General features: G+C 40.5%; 1 protein-coding gene and 1 long non-coding RNA gene across 7 annotated transcripts in view; one reads left to right on the top strand and one right to left on the bottom strand.

Annotated features, from left to right (window-relative positions):
• Nucleotides 1-493: 493 nt before the first annotated feature.
• Nucleotides 494-4,623, bottom strand: LOC147757885 (uncharacterized). Its single transcript, XR_015319903.1, has 2 exons — nt 3,447-4,623; nt 494-3,226 (listed from the first exon to the last, which is right to left on the bottom strand). It is a non-coding gene; the product is annotated as an uncharacterized LOC147757885 (long non-coding RNA).
• A 191-nt stretch (nt 4,624-4,814) lies between these two features.
• Nucleotides 4,815-14,241, top strand: part of LOC111243966 (platelet-activating factor acetylhydrolase 2, cytoplasmic-like) — a 55,150-nt gene continuing 45,723 nt past the window's right edge. For 2 of the 6 annotated variants that reach the window (XM_086978555.1, XM_086978558.1), the window contains exon 1: nt 4,818-6,105. The gene's annotated coding sequence lies outside the window, so the exon portion shown is untranslated. Of the gene's footprint in view, nt 6,106-7,610; nt 7,632-9,543; nt 9,647-14,241 lie in introns of those variants that run through there. The other 4 variants (XM_086978561.1, XM_022790433.2, XM_086978554.1 and 1 more) reach the window with 4 other exon arrangements.

The raw sequence follows: 14,241 nt of genomic DNA, 5'->3' as shown, positions 1-14,241 counted from the left end.
CTGACGGTGTTTTAAATAAAATCTTAACTGGAAAACAGAATGGTTCGCGGTTTAAAAAAGTAAAATATTTTGGTGCCACTTTTGTTTAACCTAAAATATAAGATAACTGTCGAAGTATAGGCTTTGGCGCGTACTTTTATTAGGTAGTTGTATAAATGTTCTATGAAATGCCACCAAATATATTTTATGCGATAATTGCCAGGATGTCTCTCTTCCTTATACATATATGCGTCTCAATTGGGTATTTTCTCATGCTCCGTTTCGGAAACTGTACCTAGACAAGAATTCATGTTGCAACGATATTGTCTGCACGCAGAAAAAGTCTGACATGTCATTCCTGACACTCATGTCTGTTGAATATAATCATCATTCACTGCGATTATAATTTAATTCGGAACTTAAATTACTGACTAAACATTTTCCATTTTTTTTCCGACAGTATATTAATGTCGGACAATGTTTTTCAGGTAAAATCAAAGCAAACGTTCCAGAATAATAAGTATGCGCCATTTTTATTTGTGACTTTTGATTATTTATCTGATCACCTCACCACAGATGAACCTTTGTGGTTTTTAGACAAAAAATTGTAACAATATTGTCATATTTACAGATCTTCACTGAAACTAAATTTACATTATTAAGAGGGTTCTCCTCCAGGTTGACACATAGAATAATTGGATGGTAGAAGATACAGCAGATGCATTAAAATCTTCGACAAAGTTCTGTGAAGCTCTGAAGCTAGCTAAAGATGTATACAGTCTGGCATTGCGATAGGGGAAAACGGCGCCTGATTTATTTACTATCTCTAAACGATATATTTCAGTGTGCGGCTGTAACTTTATAAATTGCTAACAGTAAAGATCTAAGTCAATCGCTTACCTAAACGTCAGCAATTGATAATACACGACTCCATTGCAACTCCATCAATCAGACAATAGCATTTCCTTTGGCGTCAATCGGCTTGTTCCTACAATTTGTCTTTCTTCGTTCTTTTTTTTTTGTTTCTATGCGAGCATTATTATCGTATATGATCCGTTTGTCCTTACATGTCTTAGAAATGGCTTGATTTCATTATGTTTCTGCATTGAAGCTTACGATCAAGTTATATCATCAAGACTATATTAATTTGTATCATACGCAAATGGCGAGCTTCTTTTGTAGCCAGCTTTCTTCAAATAAGTCAAAGTTGTTTGATGGTAAATGTTTATTGCTCGCCAATATGATGACTATTCATGTGTCAGTCCTGCTCAACTTTGGCGACCATTTCATCAGCTACTGCTGTAGTTGGTCGGCCGCTATGAGGACATCTTTTCCACCGGAATTTCCAAAATAGAGGCAACAGAGGCATCCTTGTGATAACCCATCTTGGTTATGAGTAGCACAGATATTTCTATGTGCTAAAGTTATAAAATACAGTAAATGTTTGTAGAGATTTTATTTCTTTGTGAGACGCTCTATCTAAAATCTGAATGAAGACGTCCCAACATTTTTAGTACATCTACTAATCTCAGCTTTCAAAGGACACCAACGTCGATCCGAAGTAGCCCATATTTTGTTGCTCTGAGAAAATGAGCGTGAACGAACAACGTTTTATCTGTCAGCTAAAAGCTTATAACATGATGTGGTACCATGAGGTCAATTTCTGTTTAGCGGTATCGTTACCTCGCTAAGAATTTCAAGGATACTCCGCGATACGACAATGAAGACAAGGCTGTAAGCGTGTGATTTTTTCGGCTTCGTACTAATAAGTCATCACAAGGTTAAACGGCATACCACGGTTATTGGCCGAGACTATCTGATCTTTCAAAAGGAAAGAACTTTTCTTTCTTGTATGTGTGCGCGTATTTTCTTTCACAGTTACCGTGTCAATCGTTTTTTAAATCAGTTGAAGTCGCTTCTCAAGTTACGTGGCTGAAACTCTTGAATGAAGACGCACTGTACAATTATTTCTTTCAGTTTATAGCTATTACATTAGATTAGCTACTATAACAATATAGAAATAGTCATCAGTGCATCACTTTGATGCATGAAGTAGCGTCGACTTCGTGTGGTGTTTACTTTTAAACGGTAGCATCTTGCCGCAGCAACCGGAATCGATTACGGAACTAAAGATAAGAACTTGTGGGTGTTTGGTCCTACACGCTTAGGCGGATTCGTTTCGCTTCTAAATCTTAACCTAAAATCTTCTAAATGTTTAACCTAAAATTATTAAATAATATAAACTCAAGCACTGTCTCTAATAAAACACTCTGTCCCGTCCTGTTCAAGTTTTATTTTTGTATAACCCGATGCAGTTAGATCGAATGGTGTCAAATCAGTGATTTCGTAGAGGAAGTCATTAGAAAATATTCACGGCTCCACTGCAACATCATTCAGCCTCTGAGCGGCCATTAACTCGCAATTAATCACTATCTTGATACTGCCGTGGATGATTTTCGACCCAGAGCGGCTCAGAAGCCTTCACGATCCTAAAACGATGAAGTGAGCATACTCGGCCCCGTTTAGATTTTGCGCGCCGAAGTAGATTTTGTATTGTGTAAGATCTTCCACGTATCATATCGTCTAACAGTTGCGCCTGATGCACGTATATTCATAGGGCTTTGTAAAAAGCACAATTGATACTCGCTTACGAAAGCTGACGTCCGATTTCTGGACACTGGCAACGCTCTAAGTGTTTAGTTAGTCTGACTTCAGCGATTTCACGTTTAACTCTTGAGGCCGAAATTAATTTTTATGCGATACATTACGAGCACAACGAGCTATGAAAGAAACTAGACTTGACAAAATGCTGTACTTTAGAACGGAAAAATAAACAATCAACGTCAGAAAAACACGTCATAATCAACAGATCATATAAGATATTTCACAACCACACTTAACTCAAACTGTGCTATATGAAAATTTGATTTATTCCGTCACTGTATCTGCAGATCCGAAAACGTACTCTGTCGTACAAGCTGAATAGACTATAAATTGAAGATCCGAAACAAATAGCACTTGAAATGTGTTTGTTTCCACTAAAGGAGGCCATGCCCGTAATGGAGATTTTATTTTGAAAATGAATGGTTTGTGGATCTCAAGAACTTTTCTACATCCCGGCAAAAGATTTAGCACCATTTTCGAATGGTATCTTGTGGAGACTGTCTGTTCCTTTTGGATGGCGGAAAACTAAAGGTCTGTTAATGCTGGTCTGCTTTTCGCAGCAGATTCCCCGCCATTACGACATCTGAAAGTTAGGATCGATATGTATATGTCAGATTTAGTCGATCTGTAGAGGTTTTTTGACCCTCAAGCTATTGGGCCAAACTCTACTATGCCAACTATGCAAGACTATTTAACATGTTGGTACATAAGACGCACGTGTATCATCAACAAACGTCGCCCAAATTAAAATTGTATAAAGCATATTAAAGTATATTTGCCAACAGAGAGCATGTAAAACTTACGTATAACTAACCGAAGATCGTTGCTTTCGCCAAAGAGTCTCGCCAAAAGGTCAAAAGAAAAAAAATTATTAATTATACCACACAATTGCACTGCCTTTGCTAAATTATCAATACTTATAGTGCTGATTCTTCCTTAGTGGAATATTTTGTATTATTAAGCTAATGAAAAAGCTGTCTGAACACATTGAAATAACAATTTTGAACATAATAATAAGAACTTATATGGAAATAACTTTTATCCCATAACTGCGATGTCATCACGGTGTATTACGTTAACAGGAATTGCAACTTTTAACGAGGCAGCAAACGCTCTACCTGACGCAGAGGAAAATCCGTTACGCTTTGAAGATGGGCAAGTATAGAGCACGAAGTAATCAATCTTAGACTTATTTAAGGTTGGTGAAATCAAACGGTAACTATGTACAAGTTTTCCGAGTTATTGCGGTCTACTCAGAAGTTAAACAAAGTTCAGTATAGCAGACAGAGTTGGCGACGGAGAACTCTAGCATATAAAATGGATCCGATAGAACGGATATTTAAATTCTGTCAAAATGTGACTGCCTAAGATGTTCAGTTACTTTACGTTTATTGGAGAAGAAGCGTTAATGTGAAACGTAGAGCGCTCCTGAGATAAACTAGCTTCTAGGAAATATCAGGTATTTACCTACGTGAGCAATATTTAGACAAACAACAAGACGACCTTTCATTTGTGCAAAATCAATTAAACCTGGTCAATTAATTATAAATTGCTCGATAAACCATTCACGTATATCCTGCTCTAAAAGTACAGCCCGATACCCTGCACAGGGCAAGTTAATCACTGTCAAATCCATTAATTTCAGTTAATTCAGTTTACTTTTTAGCTGCTCAACAAACATCTGCTAGCTCCACGGACCTTACAATTCTATGACAGAATAGCTGGCTACTCATGAACAACTGTCGTCGTTGCATGATAGTTGTACGGAAACACCTACACACCCTCTTTCTATCGAACGGTTATGCCCCCTGTGGGCATTCACGGCACACCCATCTGTGTCATAATGGCAGATCTTTACCTAAGTCGCCCCTTAACGCTCGCTCGCTGATCCTTTGAAAGGGAAGGAACAGATAGGCTGGCCAGTATACATAGCACAATCTGCATAATGCAGGCGTTTCTGCGCTGTGATACCCAACTATCCTCGCGCCAAGTCGTCGTGAACGGCACCGCTCATCTTGTTGACTATTGGCCTCTGCTGTGAGTGTTAACATCCCTCGTCGCTATCGTCGTTATAGCAGCAGCCGACGAGAGCTCCCTCTCCCAAGTGGCGCCAGCTGGGGCAAACATACGACAGTAGTAGTGGTAGTAGTAGTAGTAGTAGTAGCAGCGGCGAGCCGACTGGGAAGGACCACTGGTGTCTGTGCGACAGACTTCGCTTGCAGCCGGTCGGACACAGTATCAGTCTGCGAGGAGACCGATGAATCCTGCTCCTGCACTCACCTCCTCTTCCTCGTCCGATCAAACAGGCCAGAGTGAGCTCCCAAACGAACTCGTGATGATGTAAACAAATCGCGTGAGCATCGGGCAACCAGACAGCAAACTTCCCTGTGCCTGTTGTAGGTAGGGTTTGCTGCCCAGCTTCTGTTTCGACTATAGTGAAGCAGCGGTGTGACGACCGGAAAAATCAGCGACATGACTAGTACGATTGTTATTAGGTTATTTGACCACTGCTACAACGGTTGTGTCTGTTACTAGTTGGTATAGACGGTTCCGTCAATTCGCGCTCTCGACTAATGCGTTTTATTGAGCCTCTAGGCGACGACATGGCGTCAGTATCACTCGATCGGCGCCCGTTCTATCGCAAGTAAGCGGCAATTGGGCTAATACAACAGAAATTCTTAGGAGAGCAACAATACAGCGGAAGACTTAAACCACGGAGGGGAAGAATTGCATCGACCGGCGATAGCAGCACTTGCGTTTTGTGAGTGACATTTGCTATCCAAAGGTTCGATTTTGCCTGGCTTGGACACGCCAGCGTTGGAAGATTAGGTCACCGTGGTGGCGCCTAGCATGCAGGACCTCAATTACAGTGCTATAATAGTCGCGAACGAGATAATCGTTATTCGATAGATGTGAGTTGGTCTAACAGCGTACGCTGGTTGACTAGGCCGTTGCAAGATTGGCATTTAGGTTCGTGTTTTCGGTTATTAGGACGTTTTTTTTTGCTGCTGGCCAAAGAAGCTACGTTGAAATCTATAGGCCGCTCTATTCGAAAAAAGTGGACGACAAAATGGAGGACATTAGAGAAGCGCCCAAATGACAGTAACATCAAGTGTTCTATAAGGCTAACAATTGTCAGTTTCATCTTACTCGCAATGTTGTGACAGGGTGCGGATCGGGTGCCGGCGGGTATTTATATGGCATTCCGTTGACGTAGTGGGTAAACCCACCATAGCCGCAGAGTACCCATATTCGAAAGTGGGGCACTCCAGCACACTGTGCATTCGCATGAGAATTGTCCTGGAGTACCTATACTTTCTTCACTGGCGGAATTGACCGTTTTCTACAACTGAATTAAGGAGAGCGCCTATCACGTGCGGTGAAACGAATAGTTTTCGTTCGCTTTGCCTCGAATCACAATTCAGCTCACGGAAGCAGCGACCGGAGAGATTCTCATTATCGGTATGTACCGCAACTACCGAGTGTGGTTAGGTTTAGATATGGACAGTTTGGTCTTTCTAATTTAACTTGGCTTGGCACGAAAAAGAGACGCTAAATAGATACGATACATTCGAATATTTTGTACTTGGACGATGTGCTTCCGTGGAAATGCGTGTGTTTACACACGCGTTAAATTCCCTTGAGCAGAAGCATTCTCTAGACTTGCTAGAGGATCTACGTATTTCACATTTGACGGTACCATGATGATGGTGATGATTTCTGTAACGCCAACTCTTCATAACAATCGTTCCTAGTTTAGTATTCGATCGAACAAGCAATGACCATCACCAGTGAATCATGTAGATGAAGCCTCCTCAATTACAGTTCGCCGAAATTTCCGGGCTACAAGGTCCTGCATTACTGGCCTTCATGCATTGTTGTTGGGCTTCGTTTTCGCTTACATTGGTCGTTGCTTCAGTCGTTTAGACCGAACAGAGCGGTGCCTTAAAATGGTGTCTCATCCACAAAAAGCATATGGCTTTTTTACTATTTAATTATCCCAACGTCCGTCTGTTATGTCTGCGTTTAATCACCTCTTATAGATCACAACTGCCCGTAATGTTTGTCTTCACATTCGCTGAATGGCTGGTCCTGTTCTTTCTTCATCGTAAATGTGTAGGTAGAACTTACGGCCTGATTAGGTAGACAGTGCGCTTTGGGCTTGTCTATTTAATTTAGAAACATGTGGTGGTCTAGGTTCGAAACCGGGCCTAAACGCGCCTACCTAGCGTTGCGTTTTGCATTTTTTTTTATCTCTACTCCCTGCTGTACCCTCCTCCTATGAAACCACGCACTGTTTAACGGCAGAGTCAACAAAAGTGAGGGCAACTTTTGTTGTGAAACGTTTGCTGCTGCCGGATGTGTACGATATGGCTGCCATCGCTCTGGCCAATGCCGATGTTGCTGGAACCGATAATTATGTAACGCTTGTTAGTTAAATTAGATCAGGTCATACACTGGATGCGCTATATATGGATTTGCGAAATGAGCTTCTTTGTTGAAAGCTATCATATGTAAATTCTACACCGATTGAAATGTCCAGCCCTCTGTATCCCGTCGCAGTGAGCCAAATTCACAGATCGCCAATGAGCTGCAAAATGTAGACATAGGGATTCATCGAACGTTTCGTTAGGGATGGGCCACAAGCCATTTATTAGTCAACGTTAAGCGACAATGGCGACGAAATTTTCTGGTGCTTTTGTCGTCTGCTGGTGCTGAGTCATCAGCTGGTTTACGCAGTTATTGACGGAGTACATAACAGTCGATTAGGACGCCTTGCCTGTCAGCAGCGCCACTCGCTGCCGCATTCGTCTAAACCTTTCAGCTAAGATAAGTTTAAATCGGAGCGACATTTACCGTTCCGGGGGTAACATCGACGCTCCTACAACTTATCATTCAAGCAGATCATAAATAATGTACCGTGATAAGCTGGAGCAACGCTGACTAGCTCCGTGAGCCAATAAACTTGTATAGCAGCCGCTGCAGCTGTAAGTATGAGAGACATATGCATCTATACAAACTTTTATCAATAGTAGAGTTTTTCTCAAGATCGTTGCGTCTTATGAAAGCAAGAATGCTATAGATCCATAAGGTACGCTTCATGCATATGCCATCTTTTATTTCATATAGCATATATCGAACATACAAAGTCGCCGTTCTTAACTGCCACTGAGTTGTCACGTCGACGTCATGAACATGCTTCTTCTTCGACCAGGCTTCGTGTAACCATATGATCCTTTCGTAACAAACGAAACACAAAGAGGCCTTTTTTTTGCACTCACTAACTGCAGAGCCGACAGAACTCGGGCCGAGAAGTGTGGCCTTTGACACACCCAAGAACGTTGTCATACTTAACAGTGTGCAGGATCAGCTTAAGTTCCGTACATGTATCTTGCAGGTTTAAGATTAAAATTCGTCACGTAGGCGCTCAATTTTTTTTCTGCTCTGACAGCGCGGACCTTGACGCTGCGGCCGAGAGTAGTTCCGATAAACTATGCATATGTGTAATAAGTGGATTAGTTATAATTTAAATGAATTAATCACAAACTGATAAGTAGTTCGCAGCGCTCATATAGATGGCCTCAAGCTGTTGCGATACTCTGCGAGCGTTGACGTTAGCAAAAGCAGGCACTGAACTCTGATATGTTTTTCGCTGGTTGAGCACGGTTTAATGGAAGCATGCATCGAATATGTAATGCTGATTATTGAATCTTCCCAGAAAACAATAACGGCAAGTTATTTAGCGGTATTCATCACATATGCACATTTAAGATGTGGCTAAAAAAGCTATAGCACATAGGGATAACTGAAGCCGAAATAACCGGATGTATGAAGAAATGTCTAATGCATTCGTTATAGATTAGAGAACTCTAGCTTTCATTGATAGGCCATCGTCATCGAACGTGTAACAGGTTATTCGGTCCATTGGGGGAGAAGGGCGATTAGCCAAGTGCAATTAGGACTTTAGTCGGTAGTATCGATCTCACTTGGTCATCCATGGTCGCCGCCGCTACCCTGATGAGATTCAATTCTCCGGCTATAATAATGACGTGTTTGTGATGGAGCAGTGGAAATATGATTTCCTGGCAGACTTCTTCGGACGAACGACGAAACTGGATGTACATACACCGCCTCTGGTGCTGGATAGAGTGAGCTATCTGAAACGATGATTAAGCTAAGGCAGTGCCAAATGTAAAACTCGGAACATTTACCTAGATGTAGTAATTATATCGAAATTTTTTGCGTTATCTGGTGTTAGCGCGACGAAGCAGTTGAAATGGCTAAGTTTGGGCGTGGCGCTAGAAGCCATTGATTTGTGTTTATGGTGAGACGTATGATTTTGCCACAACGATCTAATCTTACAAGTTTGATATGACTAAATAGAGTAGATTGAATTATATTTGGCTGTTAGTTTTCCACCTATACTCTGTGTGATCTTCGATTTGTTTGGCTCACATCCTAAATATTTGCGTAGATCTTCTTGTCACAAGTATGCTGGGAAGATCTTATCTATTCAAAAGTTGTTATTATTGTTGATATATGACTGCAAAATTTCCGGCGACATAGAGGCTGATCATAGCGACTCATTCAATATCAGCAAAACGATTTTTTTAACGCCTTTTTCATTTACTAGCGAAGCCAAGGGTACATGTGTTTGGATGCTACCTATTGACGGTATACCTATATCTGAGGCAAAGGAAAAATTTGATTTTCGTTTACGGTAATTTTCAAAATGTGTGCTGCCCTCCTACTGTTTGCCTCCTTCTTCAGACAAGTCATTTTGAAGTTCGACAATTTTCTAGAAATTTTTTCCCGAACCACCTTGTCAGAGCGCTACGTCTATATAAACAGCATAAACGCAGTTGCGTTCATCTCTCTCTTGCTGTATTTGATTCCCAGATGACTAAAAAATCCCTGATCCTTTTGCAAGTTGCTGCCGGCAGATCTACGCGTTATGGAATATTGCGACTCACTGGCGAGGACACATGTTTTCTACCGAGCGGTGAGCCCATAAACTAACGATTTTACTTATAAAATACCTTACTTAAGTTCTAGTCCAAATTGCTACCCATTTTCCCCGCTGTGTTTTGCATTTCAAAGGAAATACCCAAAAAATTTCCCAAAAATTGTCCTTTTTCCATCCACACTCTCAAACGAAATTTTTCAAATGAACATATTCTTCTATTCATTAACATCTTCCAATTCGGAGCCAATTCCGTCTTTTGTTTACACTCGAATCTCATTGTTCGGTGACGATGATGACGACGCAAAAGCGCAGTCCTTATCAGACATCTACCGACATGGATATATCGGCTCCATAAACACGGCAAGCGTCCATGCACTACGCAGTCTGTACGAACCTATGATCACTCTGTATCAAATGGTCGAGGATGAACGACGTCACCCGTGATAGGCCTGAAGCATCAAAGCGACAACTTCCACGGTGGCGTGGGATCAGTCCGGGAGATCCTGAACTATAGGGTAACCGGTTCCAATACTGTAAGGAACATGTGAACTAATCTGATCCTGCACTTGTACATTTATCAATAACGCTATTATTATTATTATTATGAATCGTGAAAGCGTGCGTTTCCACGGTAACAGACACATGAGGCAGGGTTATTCTACCCTACCATTGTTCTGTAATTGATAATACTGCACGGCTCGAATAATTTTTGTAAAGGTACGCCGAGTTCTTGCTATGCAGCGTCTAGTGCGTGCCGCACTAGACGCTGCATAGCAAGAATAGAACAGGGAATAATAGGGAAATAGGGAAAAATAGACATGTCGTCGATTTTCTTGTGGTTTGCAGTTTTTGGGCTTTTTACATTTTTTGGATAAGACGCCCATTAAAGCGCTTTGCGCTGGTAAGTGATGTATTGCTTGTGAGAGACCTATGGCTATCCTTTGGTCTCTTACCTCTCTGCGCATATGGTCACTGAATAAGTAGAACGATCAGTATTAAGATATCTTAGAGAAGATGCAGAAAACGATCGCGGAATTTTCCTTTGTGAAATTACCCGAGTTTTATTTAATCAACGAATACACTTAGGTTATAAACACATTTGATCAGATGGTTAATGCAGAATGACTTTAATACAAACTGAGAAGCAAGGATGACCAGTAATTACATATTTACACCTTGCTACGTCTTAGGAGATGTTTACAATGTCGGAAAGATTCGTTTTTCAGATAAAGAAAAAGAAGGAGAAGGGTAAATAGACTGCGTGTCGCTCATTTTTATCGCTACGACTCAAGTTTTCATGTTCTGTCTGATTGTTTTGTCACACAGTTTGATTCGAATAATCGTGTGGTGAATTTCCATTGTCTTACAAGGCTCTAAGCTGCTCCATGGTACACCTTCTTCTAGTTTCTACTATTGCATTTGTATGGTTTGGAAAAGGATAACACGAGATTAGAAAAAAGCGGATACTTTACACAAAATGGCCGTTGTATTTTTATTATTGGTGTTATTATTATTATTTGCATTATTATACGCCGAGTACTTAATAGCAAATTATTTAAATAAATGAAGTTTAATGAACTTAATAATAATTATGAAGCAACGATTGCTGGAAGTGAATATTTGGGGAGTGGTGATTTTCATTATCGATTGACTCTGTTACGACCACCTTTCTGAACGCAGATCACCATTGTCACTGATAGCATTGAATTCAGAAGGCAGAGACTATGACTTTCAACAGTATTTAGAAAATCAAACGACGAATGAACTCACTAATCATAGCTTTATAATTTCACGTCTGCTACAATTGCTACGCATTGCTTCAAATTCAAACAACAAAAGCTGATTCGTCTGCTAGTAGCAATAGTTTCCTTTTGCTGGAAATCTGACAGATGAGTATCGACATCTGGAACTTTGTCACTTCCAGATGCATGGTCCACGCATAAATATGTAATTCCAATAATAATCGAATACGATATTGACCATCTTAACCATAATCTAGTTTCACTTTGCCTGTCCCTATCTGGTATAACTATGTAAGTTCTATATTTGTACTCTTGGAAATCAGTTTAGGCAAAAACCATCTTGCCGTTGCCGGCACCCGTTGGGCTAAAGATGTGGCATAAAAAAAAAGGCCTGTTTGTAATATGGTACTATTGCAGTGTTGAAAATGTATTCTCCGTTCGTAACTGCTTTGCTCTCTGACATCCGTGCATTGCTGACGTTAATGAACTAACTTCTTTTACGGGTTCGACTGGAACAATGTATGCGTTAAACGGTGATGACTATTTCGTGTGTAAGGTTTTCGATATATCTCTTGCTCCCTTTGGCTGACATTACACAAAAAATAATATTTGAAGAACAGAAATAAATAAATCTATATATGTATATATACAGCATCTCGTCTCGTTTCTAAATTCGAAGCTCGCAGCTAGAAGGTTAGATGCCGCTGTCACTATAAACAGCAGCCGGGCTGAGCTCACAAAAGCTGAGACGCTTATTCAGCTATGTTTACGCAGTCATTGTTACATCTTGCAATCTTCAGTCGACTTCAGCCAGTCGTGTCTCTGGCCCTTCTTCGGCTACCGCTGAAATTCTATCTGGGCCACGTTAATCAGTATATCACTAACTATTACTCGTTGTTAAAGGTAAAGATAAATTTTACAACCACTCGAGCGATTGCGAAGTTACTTGACCTGCTAAATGCTGAAGTACGTACGACGTTAGTCTCCTTCATCAGGTCGTATATGCGGCTTGATAGCGTTGACCTTGTCGTGTGTCGTCGCTTACGACTAGCGGCGCTCGAGCAGCGCCAAATAAAAGACTAAAAATAAAATAAAAGACTAAAAACGTTGTCTGCCAATAACAACAACACCACTAACAACAGAACGGTTTGTGTTGGTGAATATGTGCAACTGAATAGAGGCGGACAGCAGGATCTAATCGAGCTTGAACCCGGATGTTTGTGTGCTGACGGTTTTCTATTATGTTTGAGCGTGTGTATTTGGGATATAGCGGTGCATGGAACTATGTTAGTGTTTTGCGTTCGTATAAATTCTTCATAAAAATATTTCCGCAGAATAGAGTGAGTAAGCAGATGCTGTGTATGTTTGTGCAGTCCTTAAGCACAGGCGATTCCCATCGAAGGAGATATTGAAACGTGTTAAGCTGTCACAAGAGAATCCGACAGACTCTGAAACTGAGTAACTTTTGAACTGCGCGAAATATTTCAGTTTTCTTGAAGTTTGCAAGTTGGGTTGACTTTCGATAAATGAGTTCAGAAGGAAACGCACCTTTTAAACTCGACAGTCATTATTTAGCGGTCTAATTTTTATTCCTCGAACGTCGCAGGGCTGCGGAAATTAACGGAAGTTTAGTGAAGACATTAACGAAAAAATGCCGTAAGCAAAAGCACAGTACAGATGGTCCAAGAATGGAGACTAGACTGACAAAAGCTACTGGGGAGGTGACCAGATGTCATGGCCTGAAGAACAAACGCACTGCCGCAATTAGGGAGCTTTTCATAAATGCAAACTTTAAAGTCTAGTGATTTGCGTCGGTCGTTTGTGAGTTGGCTCCAGACCAGTTGAATATGTGTGTAATATATCTCACGTGTAATTTGCAGAACTTTAATGAACAAAAAACCCGCTTGGAGCATACGGCCGCTGTCGATGAAATATGGTTTAATCCTTACCTCCAGCCGCAAAGCGTCAAGGAGAAAGAAAGGCATCGCTCCGCGGAGAAATCGAGTTCAGTAACAGTGCTTAGTAGATCGTAGTACTTCCAGTGCAGATCAGGAGTCGCCTACTATGATCTGCTCGCCAAAAATGAAACGATAAATGCAGACTACTAAAAGACTCATAAATTATCGGCACGGCAATTGAGAGAACGCAGTCTGCTTACTTGATGACAATCCCAGATCTCATAGCTACGCCTCAATAATTTTCCAAATTGAGCAAAAATATATCCAACATTAATTTTAATTCGCTTATTCTCTAGATCTAGATCCGTATAATTGTGGGGTTTCTATGCCATAAAAAGAGTGACTGGTGGGCAGGCATATCCATCTATCGATCAACCTCGAAAGACCGTCGATGGAGAAAATATATATGGGAACATGAATAAGTTGCTAGATGGTTGGGACAAGCGCTTAAAAATTAAGGAGGATATTTCTAACACATTTTAAAACAAGTTTCTATTCTAGCCCAGATCGTATAAAAGTTAAATTCAATTCTAGAGTCCGCCAAATTTGCTCGTAGCAGCCTGTTAGCTTTTTATTCAATATTGATACTGTTTTTAAATATTGTATTGCGATAATTTAGTACAACTACGCAAATTAGAGAGAACATTCTCATAGTAGGTTTGGAAAAATCAACTGCTAAAGAATTTTAATTTTCTAGAGATTGCATTAGAAAGTAATTATCAATGGTAATTAAAACCATTTCCCTGCCATCATTTACCGTATTTGAATTTATAGATTATCATTTTAAAAAAAAGTTACTTTTTCCAGCTCGGTCTTCGCACTGACTTGGCAAAGATATTTTACTGGGCCATATATGGATGCGAGTCCAGATGATCCTCTTAAAGAGAACTTGTTCTCATGTAGGATTGTTACGGTTTCATTGGAACTGCTG

This window comes from Varroa destructor, unplaced genomic scaffold (genome assembly GCF_002443255.2).
Source record: "Varroa destructor unplaced genomic scaffold, Vdes_3.0 BEIS01000002.1, whole genome shotgun sequence".
In the NCBI taxonomy this organism is placed as follows: Eukaryota; Metazoa; Arthropoda; class Arachnida; order Mesostigmata; family Varroidae; genus Varroa; species Varroa destructor.
This window is presented reverse-complemented; position numbering and strand designations above follow the sequence as displayed.